Raw genomic sequence first — 11,759 nt, 5'->3', positions numbered from 1 at the left:
AAAACGACGGTAATTCATATCTTTTGCGGCGTTTTTAAAAAACGCCACTAAGTATGCAGCCCAATAATTTTTTCTTTCTTTTTTTCTCTTTTATTATTATTATTATTATTTACTAAAATGGTTAAATTTTAATTTGGTCTCTCTAATATATTTAAATTTCAGATTTTTTTGCATATACTTTAATTTTTAATATCATTTAGTCTATATATTTTTATAATATTATTAATTTATCCAAATAGTTAATATTATTAACTTTTTGATTAAAACATTACATGATAAAGTATAATTGGATAACATGAACTCAACCTACAACTTTACGCACAATACCAAGACTAATAGCAGAATTTAACCAAACATATATAATTGCTATCATTTGAGTGATCATGACTAAAATTTTAAATTTTGAAAAGTACAAAAGATAAAATTGATCGATTTGAAAAATACAGGGACTAAAAATAATCAAAATAAAATATAAGGACTAAATTTTAAGTTTAAATTTCGCTTAAATAAATTAAGTGTAGAGGAATTAATTTGAATTGAATTATTTTTAACATATCAAAATATTTTTAGATTAAATCTTAAACCATTTAATATATATATAAAGTTTATCTATAATTCATAAACACCCTAAACCTCTTAACCCCTATCCCATAAACACTAAACACTAAACCCTTAACCCTTAACACCAAACCCTTACACCTTAAACTCCAACCCTAACCCCTAAACCCTAAATCATAATCCCTAAACCCATAATTCATCAGAAACCTTAAATACTAGTTAACTCCTAAACCTTAAACCCTAAACCATATATATTAAACCATATTTAACTCATAAACCCTAAACCCTAAACCATCTTAAACCATAAACCTTAAACTATAATGATAATTAATTCAATATTTTAAATTCAATACTATCTCTTTTACGATTATATAAGAAAATATTTAATATATTGTATAACCATAAATTTTAATAATTATTACTTTAGGGGTTATAGATTAGTGTTTATGATTTTTTTGGGGTTTAGGGGTTATATGACTTTTAGCGGCGTTTTTCCAAAAGCGCCGCTAATGTTCTAGTTTATAGCGGCGTTTTATCAAAAGCGCCGCTAATGCTCTAGTTTTTAGCGGCGTTTTTTCAAAAGCGCAGCTAATGCTCTGGTTTTTAGTGGGTTTTACCAAAAGCGCCGCTAATGGTCTGGTTTTTAGCGGTGTTTTACCAAAAGCGCCGCTATTGCTCTATTTTTTAGCGGCGTTTTTTACTAAAGCACCGCTATTGCTCTATGTTTTACAATTTTTGCGGCGTTTTTTGATAAAACGCCACTAAAAACGCCGCTAAAGCCCTATTTTCCTGTAGTGACATATTACTCCCTCACAAAAATCTAAAGGGAGCAAAACATATACATTGCTTTAAATAATTTACCGATCCACATCAACAAGAGCAGCAAACATCATCATGTTAGTTTCAAATTGTCATGATGAATGGACAATAAGATGAGGTGAATTGGTGTTTAAAAAATTTAAAATAATAAGATTAAAAAAAATGACATAAAAGATTCAGAGAGTAATTTGACCTAATTACCTATGTTCACTACTTTAGCTTACCACACTAAGGATTTCCTAAATTCACTAATTTGAAACCTTTTAAGGACAAGATTTAACCTTTACACCACTATGTTTCCAATTAGACAAGATAGAGCCACTTACCCTTAAGACTTCTACCCAAAACCTTAAGTAATCTTTCACAACTTTAAAAAATACAATTGAGAATGAATAAGCAAATCTAGAAGGTAGGTATAGAATGATAAAGCTATCGCAATTACAAAACAACACTTGAAAGAATAAATAATAGTTGTAACCCACAAGTGTTTACAAGTGAAAATAAGAATAACAATGTGAAATGATTGGATTTTTGTCCTTAATCTTTGTAAGCTTGTTTATTGTCTTTATTTGAGTGTCATTGATTCATATTTATATATTTTTATTGATTTTAGGTCATTTGAAGTTATTGAAGAGAATTTCTAACCATTGGGAGCGTTAACTTTTCGTATTTAATACAATTTGTAAGTCTTTGTCTCGAGACATAGGAAAGATGTCTTGAGACATTGACGTAAAAATATAATTATTAAAATAGAATATCTCGAGATATGCTAATATCAATTCTCACCTATAGCACACCATAGCTTGTACATTGATAGCTATTTAATTTAAGAGCAAATGTTTAAATCCATTAAATTATGCATATGATTTATAAAGTGATTTTTATTGATTTATAAAACACTATTGATATATTGTTACTAGTGGATTTAAGGTTTAACAAGTACATTATAACGTATAGTAAAAAAATTTATATAAATAAATATGACATTTGTCACATCCACAACTTACTTGAGGAGTGTGAAAAATTTAACAATATATCAAATAATTAAAAAACATATTAATTAAATAATAAAAAAAATCAAACTACCTTATGAAATATTTACGAAAAATACAAGACAAGCACTGACAAGAAGTAAGACTTTGATTAAAGAAGAAACATAAAATGGTGTAAAATATTTACTAAGGATAAAATACATGATTTAAGTGGTCCTCCATATTGTTATTATTATTGGATATTAGCTTTTAATAAGGAGACATTTTATAGTGCTAGGAGAAGCATATATCCATCATTTTCGTTTTTGAAGGTTTTTTGCCTTCACTTTCCTTTATAATTGTGAATGCGATCAATGAATCAAATATTTGTTCCTTTTTGTGCCAAACTCAATTATGATGACAATTCAACTTTTATTACATGTGATTTTTCTAGAAATAACATCCCGCTTAGGCTTTTTTTTTTCTTTATTTCTTTCTTTCTTTAAAATGATTTGAAGATCTAATGTCCAAATTTGTATATATAATAGAGGTGAATCTTGTGTTGTAAAAAGAAGATGGGTTTGCAGGACTCTTTTAGAAAATATGTTACTGTTTAGTGAAATAAAAATTATTATTAATATTAATATTCGAATCTTAAAATTATTAAATATTATTTTTAATGAGGATTGCATAAAATGCTTACATTAAACTCGAGTTAATAAAAAACATGTGACGATTGAGCCTTAATTCATTTGGCACTTATTGTAACAACTAGAAAAACATTGGTTGAAGCATGCTTAAGAACGTAAAAGAGATAATGAGCATGAGCGAAGCCAAAATTATTGATAAGCATATGAATGTTTATATAAAATATACATGACGGATCTACTTTGAATGAAGTATTTTAAAATTTGGATAATTTTATCACTAAAATTTAGAAAAAAATAAAATAAGTGAAATGCTCAATTTGTATTAGATATTATAATTATTTAACTTTTTTGTACTTAATTAAAATTTAAATACTATTTATATTTAGATATTGGAATTATTAAATTTTATATTTATCAAATTAATATTTAAATTCTACTTTGTATTACTTTACCTAAATTAAACTAAATTTATCATTAAAATTTATAAAATATTATAAAATAAATCAAATTAAAATTTTTTGAAAAACTTTGAGGGGAAAACATAAATTTATCCAGTTTTTAACATTAAATATAATTTATCCATTATTTTAATACATACATTATCATCATTTATGTGTGTAGTTCTTTTTATTAATTTATAATCATAGAATTTTTGTGTTTGTATGATTATGGACATCTCATTTTCTTAAAAAAAATACTATAAAATAAATGATAAATTCATTAAAAATGTTAGAATAATACTCCTAATTAAATCTTTTATAATTATATATTAATTTAATTACTAAATTCAGATTGTGAATTTTACCATCTCTATATATAATTAATATTTAAAATAATAATAATAATAATAATGATTAGCCCAACAGAAGATGATAAGATCTCCCCCACCAAGATTTAAACATATCAGAGAAGTAGGAAATGAATGTTTTTAATGAAAAACTCCATAACTAGCTCCGCTTTATTAATGAATAAAGGTTCAGTATCCAATGCTTATCCAATTAGCACATCAGTTTATGTTTGTGTGAACTTCTTCTTCTAACCCAAGTGAATAAAAATAGAAGTTTTAGGTTCTCCATTGAAACTTGTTTATTTTATTGAATGTAATGATGGTCAAATGGCATTGATTCCACTTCCACCATGGTCAAGGACTAACTTTGATTTCAACTTTTTTAAATATTGATTATTTATAACTATCCTCTAAATATTAAACATAATTTAAGATTTACTAAAAATTAAATACAAATATCAAGATTCAAGATTTTATTAATAATTTAAAAAAATGAATTTAATAATTTTTTAAAAACAAACTATTTATTCATAAATCTAGGCAATTTTGAAACAAAATTCAAGTATTAAAATTTTTAAATCAAATAAAATTTAAAAAACATATATATTATTGTAACTAATCCATTCAAATTTAATTTGATTTTGTCTATTTTAGTTCATGAACATCTTTATTTAAATAAAAAAATTTAAATATTGTATTATTTTGAATCAAGAATGAAGTTAGTTTAAGTTCACATGATTATAATTTGATAACAAGACAAAATGGAAAATGTTTTGAGCACAAAAGAAAAAGAGGAACTACTTTAGAGCACTAGGAAAGTGAAGAAGTTTGAGATTATAAGGTTCGTTGTGGGTGACGGTTCTAGTGGAAAGTTGGTATACACACTGTTGGAATAAACCATTGGCAAACATGACTCGCAACTTTTAGAAGATGAAGAGGAACTTATTGAAACGGATTTTGAAGGTGATGAACCCATACCAAATAATGACATAGCTGATGCAGAAGGTGCAATTCATATCATTTTGTCCAAAGAGGAACGGAAACTCATTCGCAGTCGGTGAAGAAATATGCTAATTGTTAAAGTGTTTGGGAAAACCACTGGGTATCAGTACCTTATATTCCAGTTAAGACAATTATGGAAGCCTAAAGGGGATCTAGAGTTGATTGATTTGGGCTATGATTTTTTCCTTGCTAAACTTGAGAATGATTAGGATTACAAACAAGTTATCAAGGGAGATCTTTGGTTCATCGGAGAAAGACTCCTTGCTATGCGAAAATTGGCTCCAAACTTTAGAGCCTAAGAGGTATTGTTTAACTCTGTTGCAGTATGGGTGAGGATACTTGAACTTCTCAATGAATACTATGATCCAAATATTCTCACAAAGATTGGTAGGAGTTTGGGAGGTCTATTGTGGATCAACAACTTTACCATGTCAAGTGAGAGGGGTAAGTTCACTATATTATGCATGCAAGTTGATATGAACAAACCACTGAGAAAACCATTCATGATGGAAGGAAGGAAGCAAGACATCACTTACGAGGGAATTGATGCTTTGTGTTCTTGACGTGGCTTGGTAGGTCACAAATTGGATACTTGTACACAAAAGCTTCAAACCTGAAAGAGAAAAAAGTTGTCAAAGCTAAGTCAAAAAGTAATAGAAAAATTCAAGGCATACTAACACATGATAGAAAAAAGCCACACTCTGCCCTAGGTTCGAACACTTATAAGAAAAAGGAGAAATTGAGTTCAAAAAGAGAAAAGACATCGCCTAAGGGAGTCAATGTTAGTCATAAGAATTTGGGGAAAAAGAACTGACACCTTGGCTTTGCTTCTACAACAAATCTTTCCTTTAATATGAAAATTTTGGCAAATGGTAAAAGTGAGCATCAAGAGAAAGACACAAATCTTCATCTTTCTTGGAATTCGGATGCTGCTATTTTGAAAAACCCTCTATTTGAGACTAATAAAAATTTTCTTGCAGTAGAAAAGACATTGTTGATTGGAAACAAGAAAAACAACAGAGAGATTTTCAAAGAAAAAATATTGAAAATTCTTAAAGACAATAAAGGTTCATCAGAGAATGAGAGGTCGAATGATCCTTAGGAGGGAAAATGATCATTTAAGGGACATGTTTTGAGCAAGACGAAACAAGATGTCAAGAGCCGACGGGGGAGAAGAGTATGTAACACCCCATACTTGACTCAATCGTCTGGTTCGAACTATATGGTGTCACATTCATTGTTGAAGTAACTATGATCAAATCAAAATTCGATTGACAGCATTAAACATTTAATTATAAGTAAAACAAGTATATAAAAGATACATAATCATTTTTGGGTCTTATACGAGCTTACGAAAGCTCTTTTGCTAACCCGAGGTAAAGAAAGACCAAATTGTAAGGATTTTAAATTTTTTTGTTGACATCGAGATGTAGGGTGTTTCCTGTTGCAACACAATTCTCTATCTTGTGCTTGTCGTGACCTCAAATGAACATCGTCATGACATGATTCTTTGGTTACACCTCATCGCGATGTTAAGAGTACATCGTTGCGATGTGACTCATTATTTTCGAAAAGGATCAGTTTAAACCAAGTTTAGAAGACCTATAATAACGCATAACATCACATTCACAACCAAAACAACAATATTTCAACAGTATATAAGGCAAAACATACCAAATTGATACTTCAAAGTGACATTAAGTAACTAAGTTCTAAATTTGACCATTTTTGATACAAAACCGACTTAAACTATAGGTACAAGACATTTACAATCGAAATGGTACTTTACAATATTTGTTGAGTCAGAAACAATAGTCTGGATGCTAACTTCGAGTCTTTGGGCTTCTAGAAATATTTGAATCTATGCACAGAGAAAACAAACTATACGCTGAGTAATAGATTTTAGTGTTATTTCCATGATTCAATTCAAATTAATATAAATTTCAAATCAAATGTATACAATCAATTCCAATTCAATACCAACTAATTCACATATAACTTATGTCATTCTTCAATACATATAACACTAAACATATGCTACAAGATATATTATTTATGCCAAAAGAACCAACTAAATATATTACATCAAGGAACAACTAATTAACATATCATACAAATGTACTTAACATTCGCATTACTTTTCACTCTATTACATTCAATCAAGTCTGTATATCATTCCAGAACTAAAATCAAATCTACCATTATCATTCCATATCAGCCCTCAGAATTGTTCTAGCGGTTCGCATGATCTTTCACATGTTATCAATAAATATATATCGCAAATATGTACTTGTTGTAACACCCCCTAACCCCGAACCGTCGCCGAAACAGAGTTACGAGGCATTACCAGACGTATCAGACAACTTATGAATAATTCACAAATAAAATAACATTCTTAGCATGATTTAGTTACTAAATCCCTATATTGAACTCTCAAAGTGTAAAGCATACATTTAAGTGAAACAGACTCGTTTAAGTACTCCAATTTTTTTTTATAAATTTCAACAGCATTTCTGCTTATTTTTACATAAAACCCCCTGCAATTAAAACCATATCCATTTCAAACATAACCAATTCAACCAATTTATTTCACACATTCATTTTCTATTCTAATTACCTTCTAACTAACTTAATCAATATAATATTAATTTAAATTTATCATTGTACTAATTAAATTGAAATGGATAAACTTTTTCATTATAATTCTTAGACTTGTAAAACTAACAATTTAAATCATTTATATTCAAAACATAATAACTTTTATACACATCCTATGTACATGCCACATTACCAAAAGAAAATACGCATCACCAAAAGTTTACTGAAGTCGGGTCTAGCTTTGGACGCTGGTTCAGTACTTAACTTCTACAACCTGCGCACGGAAACAACCGTACGCTGAAATATGCATATACTTAGTGGTATCACTATAATTTAGTTTATAATTAAATACATTAAATCATACACATACTTTTACATTACAATCATCATCACTTAATGAACAATTCAATCTTTTTTATTTTATTATTCGATTATATATATATATACCATTCTTATTTCTTTGTTTCAATTCTCAACTTTCACATATGCCATATCATTCAAATTTAGTTTTATTAGTAGATTTATTTCATTTCCCCCTATTAACTTGACTCGGACTCGGCGGATACACGGATTCCAACCAACACACCAGTACGGCACAATGTGCCTTAACGGTACACAGTACTTAATCAGCAATCAGTAACGGTAGCAGTAGCAGTAACAGTAACAATATTCAACACACAAAGTGCTGAATCTGTAATAGTAACAGTAACAGTATTCGACACAGAAAGTGTCGAATCGGTAACAGTACGGGTAATAGTAACAGTAGTCGGCAGCCGGCATAAACCCGTACTCTTCCATATCCAATGGCATGCCAACTATATCCGACTAGCCCGACTAGTTAATAGGGTATTTAAATCATTTTTCAGTACAATTTCCATTTCGATTCAACATTAATTATAATTTATTATTTTGATCAATTTTCACAGTAATACTTTAATTCACTTCATTAGAAATTTTACAGTTCAATGCAGTATACATAACATTATTCAGTAATTTCACGGTTCAATTCAGTATTCAAAACAATATTCAGTATCCCATAATTCAATTCAGTATCAATCTCAATTTTAATACCCAATCACAAATTTTATCAGTTCATTAAATACTTACCTTAAAATACTTACCACACATTCATATTAAATTAAACACATATTAATTATAAAGCTTGAGTTATAGTGATACAAACTAAAATTTTCTTCGGATTTAATCCTCAATGATCTTTCCTTTTCCTTTTTGGGCCGATGCTTCAGGCTCGATATTAGCTACGAACAATTAAAATAATTTCACAATTATTAGCATAACACAATTTAAATGCTGAAATTTTTATCTAACTTTTACTTTAATTCCAATTTAATCCCAACTAAACCTATATATTTTTCTTTTTCAATTGATACCTTTTTGCTACTCAATTTCTTGCCAAACTCACACCTAACTACTCAATTTTTATCATATTTTCATAATTTTGAATTTATTTCAATTTAATCCCTAAAACTCAAAACTTATAGCATAGTTTACAATTCAATCCTTTATTCAATTCTAATCAAATTTTCTATCAAATAAACCCCCAATTCCATCATTTGTTCAACATAACTGTAACGACCCAAAATCCGTGGGCACCGGAAAAGTGTGTTATCAGGCCTCCGTCTTAGTGAAATAAGTTCAAAAATAATTATTAAAAATATTTATGAGTCTAGTAGTGTGTTTAATTAGGTTTTAATTAAGTAAATTTAGCTTAATTTAGAGTAATTATTAAAAAGGATTAAATTGAATAAGAGTAAAAGTTTAATTATAGATTAAAGAAAAACTAGAAGGACTTAAGAGGAAATTAAACCATTTCCTATAGCTGAGGCGGTTTAACGTGGAAAAATATCAAAGATTTTATTGATTAAAATATATATATTTATTTAATAATTAAGTATATTATATTATATTATATTATATTCTTATATTCCTATATTCTTATATTATATTATATTATATTATATTATATTATATTATATTATATTATATTATTATATATAAAAGAAACAAATAAGTTAAAAGAAACAGAAATGAAAACGAAAACAGAGAAGAAACAGGGGAGAAAGAAGAAAAAAAGGAAAATTTAGGTTTCAAGGTTCAAAATTAAATTGGTAAGTTTAATCAAGTCCTTTTCTTATAAATTTGATGTTTTTAGAATCTTAGAGTGAAATACTCTTGAATTTAAGTTGAAATTTTGAAAGTTAATAGATTTTTGGGTAGGGTTTATGTTGAACAAATGATGGAATTGGGGGTTTATTTGATAGAAATTTTGATTAGAATTGAATAAAGGATTGAATTGTAAACTAAGGTATAAGTTTTGAGTTTTAGGGATTAAATTGAAATAAATTCGAAATTATGAAAATATGATAAAAATTAAGTAGTTAGATGTGAGTTTGGTAAGAAATTGAGTAGTAAAAAGGTATGAATTGAGAAAGAAAAATATATAGGTTTAGTTGGGATTAAATTGGAATTAAAGTAAAAGTTAGATGAAAATTTCAGCATTTAAATTGTGTTATGCTAATAATTGCGAAATTATTTTAATTGTTCGTAGCTAATATCGAGCCTGAAGCATCGGCCCAAAAAGGAAAAGGAAAGATCGTCGAGGATTAAATCCGAAAAGAATTCTGGTTTGTATCACTATAATTCAAGCTTTATAATTAATTTGTGTTTAATTTAATAGAATATGTGGTAAGTATTTTAAGGTAAGTATTTAATGAAATAATAAAATTTGTGATTGGGTATTAAAATTGAGATTGATACTGAACTGAATTATTGGATTCTGAATATTGTATTGAATACCGAATTGAACTGTGAAATTACTGAATAATGTTACGTATATTGCATTGAACTGTAAATTTTCTAATGGAGTAAATTACTGTATTACTGTGAAAATTGATCAAAATAATAAATTATAATTAATGTTGAATCGAAATGGAAATTACACTGAAAAATTACTTAAATACCCTATTAACTAGTCGGGCTAGTCGGATATAGTTGGCATGCCATAGGATATGGAAGAGTACGAGTTTTTGCCGGCTTACTAATTAGGCACTTATGTGCCGACTACTGTTACTGTTACCATTACTGTTACTGATTCGACACTTTGTGTGTCGAATACTGTTACCGTTACTGTTACTGTTACTGTTTCGGATTTATTCCGATGAGGTACTCTATGTACCGTACTGTTACTGTTACTGTTCCGGCTTCGGCCGATGAGGCACTATGTGCCGTACTGGTGTGTTGGTTGGAATCCGTGTATCCGCCGAGTCCGAGTCAAGTTAATAGGGATAAATGAAATAAATCTATTGATAAAACTATATTTGAATAATATGTCCTATGTGAAAGTTGAGAATTGAAATAAAGAAATAAGAATGGTATATATATATATAATTGAATGATAACATGAAAGATTGAATTGTTCATTAAGTGATGATAATTGTAATGTAAAAGTATGTGTGTGATTTAATATATTTAATTATAAACTGAATTATAGTGATACCACTGAGTATATGCATACTCAGCGTACGGTTGTTTCTGTGCGCAAGTTGTAGAAGTCAAGTACTGAACTAGCATCCAAAGCCAGACCCAACTTCAGCAAACTTTTTGGTGATGTATATTTTCTTTTGGTAATGTGGCATGTACATAGGATTTGTATAAAGGTTATTATGTTTTGAATATAAATGTTTTAAATTATTAGAATTACAAGTCTAAGAATTATAATGAAAAAAGTTTATCCATTTCAATTTAATTAGTACAATGATAAATTTAAATTGATATTATGTTGAGTAAGTTGATTAGAGGTATTTAGAATAGAAAATGAATGTGTGAAATAATTTGGTTGAATTAGTTATGCTTGAAATGGATATGGTTTTAATTGCAGGGGGATTTATGTAAAAATAAGCAGAAATGCTGTCGAAATTCATAAAAAAAATAGAATACTTCAATGAGTCCCGTTTCACTTAAATGTAAGATTTAGATTTGAATAGTTCAATATAGGGATTTAGTAATTAAATTATGCTATGAATGTTATTTTATTAGTGAATTATTCATAAGTTGTCTGATACGTCTAGTAATGCCTCGTAACTCTGTTCCGGCGACGGTTCGGGGTTAGGGGGTGTTACAATAACTCATGTTTAGAAATCTACTATCTTTCAAATTTTCAATATAAATCATGACATATTTTTCTTAGAACTCCAAAAACTTAAAAATTACAAGAAAAAGGATTAAATTGACTTACCAATTTAATTTTGAACCTTGAAACCTAAATTTTCCTTTTTCTTCTTTCTCCCCTGTTTCTTCTCTGTTTTCGTTTTCATTTCTGTTTCTTTTAACTCATTTGTTTCTTTTATATATAAT

The sequence above is a fragment of the Gossypium hirsutum genome, chromosome A05, assembly GCF_007990345.1.
Source record: "Gossypium hirsutum isolate 1008001.06 chromosome A05, Gossypium_hirsutum_v2.1, whole genome shotgun sequence".
NCBI lineage: Eukaryota > Viridiplantae > Streptophyta > Magnoliopsida > Malvales > Malvaceae > Gossypium > Gossypium hirsutum.
Note: the sequence above shows the minus strand (reverse complement) of the source record.